Raw genomic sequence first — 11607 nt, 5'->3', positions numbered from 1 at the left:
TGGCGCTTTCGGGATGAGTAGTCCTACCTTGGAGGAAGTTCCGATCAGGCCTGGAGAGGTTTGGAGTGGGGACTCCCTCTTTGAAGACTCCCGAAAACGGCGTCAAACGAACCAAGCTCAAATTGGGAAATACGAGGACGCCATCTTGTCTGGCTGGTCGGGATCTGAACTACGTTTCCCAGAGTCAACAGGGGCACGACGTTACATTTCTCCTAGTGGTCGCGAGATTGCTGTCTCCGCAAGGACCCGGACGGGAGTAAGGGGAGGCACAAGGTAAGGGGTCTGGAAATCTCAAGCGGGAATGGGGCGTCCAGAGTTTCGGGTCTGCTTGCTGGCTGTAGAGGGCAGAGGATGCCGACTTTGAGTGAATCTTTGTGGCTGTCGTTGGGTGCCTGTGAGTGTGCGGTTGTGATCTCCTGTTTCCAGGGTGTGTGTCTGGTTGGGTTTTTTGTAACCACGTGTGATACTGTGTTGGATTGGGGGGAGGGGGAGAGTCTTGTGTCTGGGGGTAATACTGCCTGTGTCCCTGTTGTGTACGTATGACCACACCCCTTGTCCTTGGAGTTGTGAGTATAGTGGTAACTGTGCGATGGGCGTGAGTATCTGGGTTATGATAACATGTTTCCGAGGTGAATGTATGGTTGCGTGGTGTTATGACCTTGTGTGGTACCATGGGCAATTGTGTCTCTGTGACGGTGTAGTGACACTGCGGTATACATCCCAGTTGTATTGTGCGGGAGTGGTACGTCTTTGCCTGTGTGGGTGTAGCTATGTGTCTCCAGAGTGAATGTTGAATTGTGACTGGTTAACATTGAGTTGGCCAGAGTAGTGTCAGTATATGTGTGTGTCCTCTAAGTAGGCATGTGATGTGTCTGTGTGGAGCATTTGTGAGTGTTGGTGTAGGGAGTCTGTGATTATATGACAGGGATTTCGTCTGTCTTGGTGGTGAGGTTTTGTGACTGTGTGTCTTTTTAGTAGATGTGAGATTATGACTGTGTATAAGTGTGTGGAGGAATCTATGATTAGTGTGATTGTGTCCTGTGTGTCTCAGGAGTGGATGTATGGTTGTGTTTGTGTGACACTGACCATTTGTGCAGCACCAAGTGTATGAATGTGAGGTATCTGTGACTCCGGTGCTCTAATCACTGCCAAACCTTTGAAATTAGGACAGATTGTGGCCCTAGGCAGTGAGAACCTCAGCCTTAAACTGTAACACTGGGATTGGGCAGAGTGGCAAGTCTTCCCTGACCTCTCTCCTGTGTGGGAAGTAGGGAGTTGACTCTTCAAAAACATCTTGGTCCGTCCTTATTCCTTTTTTCATAAAAATATATTTTATTGATTATGTTGTTACAGTTGTCCCATTTCCCCCCTTTATTCCCCTCCGCTGTGCACACCCCCTCTCACCCACATCCCCCCCCCCCTTTAGTTCATGTCCATGGATCATACATATATAAGTTCTTTGGCTTCTCCATTTCCTATACTATTCTTAGCCTCTCCCTGTCTATTTTCTACCTACCATTTATGCTACTTATTCTCTGTACCTTTTCGCCCTCTCTCCCCGACCAACTCCCCCACTGGTAATCCTCCATGTTATCTCCATTTCTGTGATTCTATTCCTGTTCTAGTTGTTTGCTTAGTTTGTTTTTGTCTTTTTTTTTAGGTTCAGTTAATAGCTGTGAGTTTGTTGTCATTTTACTGTTCATATTTTTAATCTTTTTCCAAGATATGTCCCTTTAATATTTTATATAATAGTGGCTTGGTGATGATAAACTCTTTTAACTTGACCTTATTTGGGAAGCACTTTATCTGCTCTTCCATTCTAAATGAGAGCTTTGCTGGAGAGAGTAATCTTGGATATAGATCCTTGTGTTTCATGACTTCAAATACTTCTTGCCAGCCCCTTCTTGCCCACAAAGTTTTTTTGTTTTTTTTGAGAAATCAACTGATAGTCTAATGGGAACTCCTTTGTAAGTAACTGTCTCCTTTTTTCTTGCTGCTTTTAAGGTTCTTTCCTTATCCTTAATCCTAATGTAATTATGATGTGCCTTGGTGTGTGCTTCTTTGGGACTCTTTGAGCTTCCTGGACTTCCTAGAAATCTATCTCCTTTGTCAGATTGGGGAAGTTCTCCTTCATTATGTTTTCAAATAAGTTTTCAATTTCTTGGTCTTCTCCTTCTGGCACCCCTATGACTCAGATGTTGGAACATTTAAAGATGTCCTGGAGGTTCCTAAGCCTCTCCTCATTTTTCTGAGTTCTTGTTTCTTTTTTTTTTTTTTAAGATTTTATTTATTTATTTTTAGAGAGGGAAGGGAGGGGGTGGGGACAGAGAGAGAGAGAGAGAGAGAGAAACAACAGTGTGTGGTTGCTGGGGGTTATAGTTTGCAACCCAGGCATGTACCCTGGCTGGGAATCGAACCTGTGACACTTTGGTTCACAGCCCGCGCTCAATCCACTGAGCTACGCCAGCCAGGGCGAGTTCTTGTTTCTTCATTCTGTTCTGGTTGAATGTTTATTTCTTCCTTCTGCTCCAAATCGTTGATTTGAGTCCTGATTTCCTTCCTGTCACTGTTGGTTCCCTGTAGATTTTTCTTTATTTCACATAATTCAACCTTCATTGCTGTCTGGGTCTTTTTTATGCTATTGAAGTACCCAGTGAGTTACTGGAGCATCCTGATAACCAGTGTTTTGAACTGTGCATCTGATAGGTTGGCTGTCTCTTTGTTGATTAGCTGTATTTTTTTCTGGAGCTTGGAACTGTTCTTTCACTTGGGACATTTTTCCCTGTCTGGGCATGCCTGTTACGTAGTAAGGGGTCGGAGCCTTAGGTGTTCACCATGGCAGGGCAACCCACATCACTGCATTGTGAGCTGTATGTGGGGGAGGGGTCCAAGAGGGAATAGTGCCGCTTGCTCAACTCTCTGCTGGTTTTCAGTCACTCCTCTGCTACCCACAAGCAAATTGGGCCATTCTGGTGCTGATTCCCGGGTGGGTGGGTTTGTGTACATTCTAGGACGCTGTGGGTCTCTCCAACAAACTCCCCTGTGAGGCTGGGAGTTTCTCCCACTGCCGCTGCAACCTCCATGGGTGTTTTCAGTCAGAGATTTTGACTTTATTTCCCCGTGCTGGAACTCTGTCTGGGTTGCGTGGTCTGTCTTGCTCCCCAGTTGTTCCTCCTGGTTTTCTGCATGTGAATGTGGGACTACCCAATCTGCAAGCCACCACCTTGCCCAGCCCCACCCGCCAGCCACCGCCTTGCCTGCCCAGTCCTCCAGCAGCTACCTTGCTGCAGTCCTCTCTGCCCTGCTGCCCATCTACAGCCCTCCTACCAGTCTGGATGAATGTTTCTTCTTTAACTCCTCATTGTCAGACTTCCATACAGTTCAGTTTTCTGTCAGTTCTGGTTGTTTTTTGTTTTTAAATTGTTGTTGTCCTTCTTTTGGTTGTGTGAGGAGGCACAGTGTATCTACCTATGCCTCCCTCTTGACTGGAAGTCCATTATTGCTTTTTCTTGACTATCCTCCAAGAGAGATGTTCAGAGAAGGAAAGAATTGCTGTTGAACATCTGAAAGCCAAGTTCAGGGTGTATCAGGTTTTCTTCTAATGTCCCTAAAATTCTTTTTTTTTTTTTTAAAGATGTGCTTTTCTTTCCTTCTTTTTTGAGGGAAAGGAGGGGAGAAAGAGAGGGAGAGAAACATCAATGTACGGTTGCCTCTGGGCAGCCAACGTGAGGATTGCCTTGCCCCCTACTGGGGATTTGTCTCGAAACCCAGACATGTGCCCTAACTGGGAATCAAACAGGTGACCCTTTGGTTTGCAGGCCAGCACTCAATCCACCTAACACCATCATCCTCCCTTCTGCCAACATGATCTGGTTTCCAGTAGGTGCCATTGAAGTAAATTACTGGGTTCCCTGGAGGTGAACTGAAAGGCCCTCCCTGCTCTCTGCACACCTAATTGTTCATTTAAAAAAATTTTTTTAACTTTTCATTTTAAATTAGTTTTAGACTTAAAACTGTTGCAAAAAAAAAATAGAATTCCCACATGCTTTTCACCTAGCTTCTCCGTATGTTAACATCTTACATAATCACAGTACATGATCAAAACCAGGAGATCAATGTCTCAATGTTCTTTTTCTGGATAAGGATCCAATCCGCAATCATATGTTGCCTTAGTAAGTCTCCTTAGTCTTTTTGATCTGGCACAGTTCCTCAGTCTTTCTTTGTCTTTACTGACCTTGACACTTGAAGAGAGCATGCCATTTATTTTGTAAATTTTGCCATGGAGAATGTTCCTCAAATTGAGATTGTCTGATGCTTCCTCATGATTTAATTCTGATTATGCATTTGAGGCAAGAATACCCCCAAAATGATGTTTTCAGTGCTCCATATCAGGAAATCCATGAAGCCATTTGTTTCATTATTAGAGTGTTAACTTAGGCAGTTGATTACTGTGGCGTCTCCACTATTTTTTCTGTTATGATAAATGTGTATTATGGAGAAATACTTTAAATCTATGTAAATTCCTTGTTTCTCATTCTAATTTTACCTAACCTTTTTTAAAAATAAATAATTCTTTCTTTAAAAAAATTATTTACTTATTTATTTTTAGGGAGAGGGGGAGGGAGAGAGAAAGAGAGGGAGGGAAACATCAATGTGTGGTTGCTCCTCACACACCCCCTACCTGGCCTGCAACCCAGGCATATGTCCTGACTGGCAATTGAACTGGTGCCCATTTGCTTTGCAGGCTGGTGCTCAGTCCACTGAGTCACACCAGCCAGGGCTCAGCTACTATTCTTAATCCATTGATGATTCTTGCCTGAAAATGTTATTACCAGCTATTTGCCTAATGGTATCTTTTTTGTTTGTTTCCATCATTTCTTCTTTATTTATTAATTAGAATCTCCTGAAAGAGATTTTCCTTCTCCCCCATTTACTTATTTACTAAATTATATAAGTATAGACTGCATTTATTGTTATTATTCTATAGGTTATAATCCATTACTCTCACTATTTTGTTGGTCAGATTGTTCCAAATTTGGCCACTGGGAGCCCCTTCCAGTGGGCTCCTTCCTCCTTTCAATGTGTTCTCTTTATTACTTTATTTTTTATTACTTTCTTATTTTCATGCACCACAAAACGTTCCAAGCTGATACTGTACTTTACCAGTCTCAGTCCTGAATCAGCACATTTCCCAGGGAACACTGGCTCTTTTTACTAGAAAATGATATTTAATTTTTTCAAGATTTTATTTATTTTTTAGAGAGAGGAGAAGGGAGGGAGAGCGAGAGGGAGAGAAACATCAATGTGTGGTTGCCCCTCACATGCCCCACACTGGGTACCTGGCCCAAAACACAGGCATGTACCCTGACTGGTAATGGAACTGGTGACCCTTTGGTTTGCAGACTGGCGCTCAATCCATTGTGATCACACCAGTCAGGGCAGAAAATATTTAAAAATCAAGGTTAGATGTGCTTTATGCTACTGGGATGTCATTGCTTCTTGTGCCTCTCAACTATGAAATATGTATGTATCTACACACATGCATATCTGTATCTATCTGCATGTATACCTATACAGATAATCCATGATTTCATATGATATCTTCAGTTCTGCTTCAATACCACAGGGCTTATTTTGCTGCCTCCATTTGCTTTTTTGTAATTCCTTTCCCCGACATTGAAAAACTTAACTCTAATGAACCACAGTACATTTATTTGCTTAGTCCTAAGTAGAAAATTTAAGAATTGCTAACAATACCCCCATACCTCATACAGTTCTTTTTGTCTTTACTCTTTTGTGTATGTGAAACATTAACATGTTTCTAAAAGTCAAAATTAGACAAAAGATCTACTCAGTCACTCTTCATCATTGCTTCTCTCCCAGTCCCATTCCTCCATTTTTTCCACTGTACCCAGTCATCCAATTGTAGGTAACCAATCTCATCAGTTTGTGAGGGATTTTTGTAGATAAATATTTCATAACAGAAAATTTACCATTTTAACTATTTTTAAGTAGTTGAGTGGCATTAAGAACATTTGCATTGTTGCACAGCCATCACCACCATCCATCTCCAGAATTTCTTCAGTTTCCCAAAATGGAAATTCTATACCCATTAAACAATAACTCCCCATTGCCTCCTCCATCCAGCCCCTGGAAACCACCATTCTTCTCTTTATCTCTATTAATTACTGGATAATAATTATTAATTTGTAATCAAATTATTAGTTATAATTTGTAGCTTTGATACCTTTGTTTTTGTTCTTTTTCTCAGGATTGCTTTGGCTATTTGGGGTCTTTTGTGGTTCCATACAAACTTGATTTTTCTGTTGTTGTACTTTAAAAAATGCCATTGGGATTTTGATGTGATTTAATTAAATCTATGTATTGCTTTGGATAATATGGACATTTTAATTATGTTGATTCTTGTAATCCATGAACATATACATTTTCATTTTTTGGTGTCATCTTTAATTTCTTTTAATACCTTATAGTTTTTTTTTTTCTAAAATTTCATTGGATATTTGTACATTTGCAACTCTGCAGTATTTCTTTATTGTTTCTAGCATTTTTTTGGTGGAGTCTTTAGGATTTTCTACATAAAGAATGAGGTCATCTGCAAAAAGTAACATTTTCTTCATTTCCAATTTTTGTATGACTTTTATTTTTTTCTCTTGCCTGATTGCTCTGGTTGAGACTTCCAATACTATCCTGAATAACAGTGGTAAGAGTGGGCATCCTTGTCTTGTTTCTGATCTTAGATGAAACACTTTCAGTTTTTCACCATTGAGTATGATATTAGCTGAGGTTTTGTCATATAGCCTTTATTATGTTGAGGTACTTCCCTTCCATACGTATTTTATTGAGCATTTTAATCATAAATGGATATTGTATCTTGTCAAATGCTTTCTCTGCATCTATTTATATGATCATATGATTTTTATCCTTTACTTTGTTAATGTGGTATATCACATTGATCGATTTGCATATGTTGAACCATCCTTGCCCCCCTGGAATGAACCTCACTGGATCATAATATATTATCTGGTGTTAAATATTCTTTGAATGTTTGGTAGAATTCACAGGTGAAGCCATCTGGTCTTAGACTTTTATTTTGGGAAGGTTTTTTATGGTAATTTCAATATCCTTACTGTTGATTGGTCTATTTACATTTTCCAGTTCTTCAGGATTCAGTCTAAGTAGGTTATGTATTTCTGAGCATTTGTCCATTTCTTCTAGGTTGTTGAATTTGGCATTATATACCTTATGTTGTCATGTATAATGTGCTCCTGTGTGTACTGCATGCCTACGTTTTTGGGCCAAACTTTCAGGAAAAAAAATCTTTCATTTTAATTTTTAATTCAATTATTTATTTATTTATATTTAGAAACAAAACCAATGATCATATTCCAGGGTATTGCTTTGCATACGGACATTGTTATTGCTTTCTAGAGTTACACTCTTAATGCATAAGCATAAATAAAAGAATTTAAAACATTTATATGGATATGGAATTAGTACCACCCATGTGTTATGTGCATTCTTATTTTTCCCTTAAAAGTTTGGGCAGAAAAGTGTGAGTTATACATGGCAAAATTAGGTAAGTCTTTCATAGCATTATTATATAGGTCTCATGTCTGTTGTAAGTTCTCTTTCTTTCTTGATTTTGTTTATTTGAATCTTTTTTCTTCTTAGTGAGTCTAGCCAGAGGTTTATCAATCTTTTTAAAGAACAAGCTCTTTGGCCCTGGTGGAGTGGCTTGGAGCATCATCCCATACACCAAAAGGTTGTGGGTTCAATTCTTGTCAGGGCACATGCCTAGGTTGCAGATTTGATCCCTGTTGGCACTTACAGGAGGCAACCAATCCATGTTTCTCTCTCACATCAATGTTTTTCTTTTTCTTCTAATTTTTCTTATTTCCTTCTTTTTACTGACCTTATGCTTCATTTGTTCTTTTTTTAGTTCTTAAAAGTGCAGCGTGGGGTTATTTGAGATTTTTTTTTTGCTTCTTCAAGTAATGCTATAAACTATTGGCACTTTTGCTGTATCCTAAAAATTTTGATATGTCATATTGTCATTCTCACTTGTCTTTATGTATCTTTTGTTATTTTAAATATTTTTATTGATTATGCAGTTACAGTTGTCCCATTTCCCCCCTTCACTCTCCTCCACCCTGCACATCCTCTCCCACCCACATTCCCCCCCTTTAGTTCATGTCCATGGGTCATACTTATGAGTTCTTTAGCTTCTACATTTCCCATACTATTCTTGCCCTCCCCCTGTCTGTTTTCTACCTACCATCTATGCTACTTACCCTCTGTACCTTTTCCCCCTCTCCCCTCCTCCCACTCCCCTGTTGCTAACCCTCCATGTGATCTCCATTTCTGTGGTTCTGTTCCTGTTCTAGTTGTTTGCTTAGTTTGTTTTTATTTTAGGTGTGGTTGTTAATAAGTGTGAGTTTGCTGTCATTTTACTATACATCTTCTTTTTCTTAGATAAGTCCCATTAATATTTCATATAATAAGGGCTTCGTGATGATGAACCCCTTTGACCTGACCTTATCTGAGAAGCACTTTGTCTGCCTTTCCATTCTAAATGAAAGCTTTGCTAAATAGAGCAATCTTGGATGTAGGTCCTTGCCTTTCATGACTTGGAATACTTCTTTCCAGCCCTTCTTGCCTGTAAGGTCTCTTTTGAGAAATCAGCTGACAGTCTGATGGGAATTCCTTCGTAGGTTGCTGTCTCCTTATCTCTTGCTGATTCTAAGATTCTCTCCTTCATTTTTATCTTGGCTAATGTAATTATGATGTGCCTTGGTGTGTTCCTCCTTGGGACCAACTTCTTTGGAACTCTCTGAGCTTCCTGGACTTCCTGGAAATCTATTTCCTTTGCCAGATTGGGGAAGTTCTCCTTTATTATTTGTTCAAATAACTTTTCCACTTGTTGCTCTTCCTCTTCCCCTTCTGGTACCTGTATATAATTCGGATGTTGGAACGTTTAAAGATGTCCTGGGGGTTCTTTTTTTTTTTTTTTAAGATTTTATTTATTTATTTTATTTTTAGGGAGGGAAGGGAGAGAGGGAGAGAGAGAGAGAGAGGGAGGGAGGGAGGGAGAGAGAGAAACACATCAATGTGCAGTTGTTGGGGGTTATGGCCTGCAACCCAGGAATGTACCCTGGCTGGAAATCGAACCTGAGACACTTTGGTTCCCAGCCCGCGCTCAGTCCAGTCCTGGAGGTTCTTAAGCCTCTCCTCATTTTTTTTAATTCTTGTTTCTTCATTCTTTTCTGTTTGGTGGTTTCTTTCTTCCTTCTGGTCCACTCCACTGATTTGAGTCCCAGTTTCCTTCCCACCACTCTTGGTTCCTTGTGCATTTTCTTTTATTTCGCTTAGTGTAGCCTTCATTTTCTCATCTAATTTGTGACCAAATTTAGCCAATTCTGTAAGCATCCTGATCACCAGTTCTTTGAACTGTGCATCTGATAGGTTGCCTATGTCTTCATCACTTAGTTGTATGTGTTCTGAAGCTTTGATCTGTTCTTTGGTTTGAGCCCCCTTTTTTTTTTTGTTTTGACGCGCCTGTTAAGTAGTGAGGGTCAGAGCCATAGGTGTTTACCAGGGCTGGGCAACCCATGTGCTGGGTTTTGACGCTTTTTGTGGGGGAGGGGTCTGAGAGGGAACCAGGGCCCTTGCTCCGCTCTCTGCTGGATTTCAGTCCCTTCTGCCAATTCCCCCAAACAAACTGGGCCCTTCTGGAGCTGATTTCCGTGTGGGTGGGTTTGTGTATGCTCTGGGACCCTGTGAGCCTCTCCAGTGAACTTTCCTGTGAGGCTGGGAGTCTCTCTGGGAACCTCAACCCCCACAGGTGTTTTCAGTCAGTGTTTTGAGGCTTTATTTCCCTGCGCTGAGACCCTGGGTTGCTCAGTTTGTCCCGCTCCCCAGTTTCCCCTGGTTTATCTGCACGAGAATGTGGGACCACCTGGTCCGCCAGCCACCTTGCCCGCCACACCTCTCCACAATCCTCCACCTCACTGGGTCTGCATGCTTCCACCTGGTGTCCAGGGTCCGCCAGCCACCACTTTTTTTCCAACGAGCCCTCTCTGCCCAGCCAACCAACTCAGCCCCTTCTACTGGTCTGCATGAATGTTTCTTCTTTAACTGCTTGGTGTCGGACTTTCATACAGTTCAATGTTCTGTCAGTACTGTTTGTGTTTTTGTTTCTAAATTTTTGTTGTGCTTATTTTGGTTGTGCAAGGAGGCACAGTGTGTCTACATATACCTCCATCTTGACTGGAAGTTAAGTGTTGTTTTTTTTTTTATTATTGTTCAAATACAGTTTTCTGCCTTTTCCTCCCACCCCTCCCCACCATCCCAGCCCTCCCCGCCTCCCTCCCACATTTCCACTTTCCCTAGTTTTTGGCCATATGTCCTTTATAATTGTTCCTGTAAACTCTTCACCCTTTACTCCCTCCCCTTCTGATCACTGTCAGCCTGTTCTCAATTTCAATGTCTTTGACTATACTTTGCTTGCTTGTTCGTTTTGTTGATTAGGTTCCTGTTAATGGTGAGACCTTTTGATCTTTTAAAAATATTCTTCTTTGACCCTGTTGTTGCTTAGTATCATGTTGTATGACCTCCACATATTTGTGATTTTTCCTGCTTTCTTTTTGCAGTTGATTTTCAATTTCAAAGCATTGTGGCCGAAGAATATGTTTGGTATGATTTCAGTCTTCTTAAATTCATTAAAGCTGGTTTTGTTTCCCCAACATATAGTCTATCCTTGAGAATATTCCAGGTGCATTAGAGAAGAATGTATAATCTGGTGTTCTGGTATGAAAAACTCTGTAAATATTCATTATGTCTATTTGGTTTAATGTGTCATTAAGGAAGATATTTCCTTATTGATTTTCTGTTTGGATGATCTATCTATAGCTATCAATGGGGCATTTAGGTCCCCTATGTGATTGTGTGTTTGTCAGTTTCTCCCTTTAGTTCTGTTTGCATAATTGCTTTATATCTTTTGGTGCTGTCAGATTTGGTGCATGTATATTAATAAGTTATGTCTTCTTGATGTATTAACTCCTTTATCAGTATAAAATACCCATCTTTGTCTCTTGTTATTTTTTATCTTGAAATCTATTCTGTTTGATATAATTGTGGCTACACCTGCTTTCTGTGAATGCCATTGGCTTGGAGTATCCTTTTCCACCACTTTACTTTGTTTATGTGTTTATCTTTGCAGCTAAGATGTATCTCCTGAAAGGAGCATATTGTTTTTGTTGTTGTTGTTGTTGTTATTGGTGGTGGTGTTGGTGGTGGTAGTGGTGGCTTTTTATCAATCCCACTATTCTGTGCCTTTTTATTGGTGAGGTCAGTCCATTTACATTTAGGATGATTATAGATATGTGAGGATTTTTAAGCTCATTTATGTTTTGTTATCTGGTAGTTTTGTGTTTCCATTGTTTCTTTTCCCTCGTGTTTCTGTCTGTGATGTTAGTTTGGTGGTATCCTATGATTTTTTTCTTTGTTTCCTCTTTTTGTTTGTATGGTTTTTTGTTGTTGTTGTTGTTGTTGTTGTTTGTCTCAGTTCTAGACTTGTATGTGAGTGTG

General features: G+C 40.4%; 1 protein-coding gene across 6 annotated transcripts in view; it reads left to right on the top strand.

Annotated features, from left to right (window-relative positions):
- The first annotated feature begins 33 nt into the window (after positions 1-33).
- ZNF565 (zinc finger protein 565) overlaps positions 34-11607 on the top strand; it is a 58898-nt gene continuing 47324 nt past the window's right edge. For 2 of the 6 annotated variants that reach the window (XM_045846788.1, XM_045846787.1), the window contains exon 1: positions 34-273. The gene's annotated coding sequence lies outside the window, so the exon portion shown is untranslated. The remainder of the gene's footprint in view (positions 274-11607) is intronic. The other 4 variants (XM_045846781.1, XM_045846784.1, XM_045846785.1 and 1 more) reach the window with 4 other exon arrangements.

Source organism: Phyllostomus hastatus, unplaced genomic scaffold, assembly GCF_019186645.2.
Source record: "Phyllostomus hastatus isolate PE091 unplaced genomic scaffold, TTU_PhHast_1.1 phas_contig_5, whole genome shotgun sequence".
Taxonomy (NCBI): domain Eukaryota; kingdom Metazoa; phylum Chordata; class Mammalia; order Chiroptera; family Phyllostomidae; genus Phyllostomus; species Phyllostomus hastatus.
This window is presented reverse-complemented; position numbering and strand designations above follow the sequence as displayed.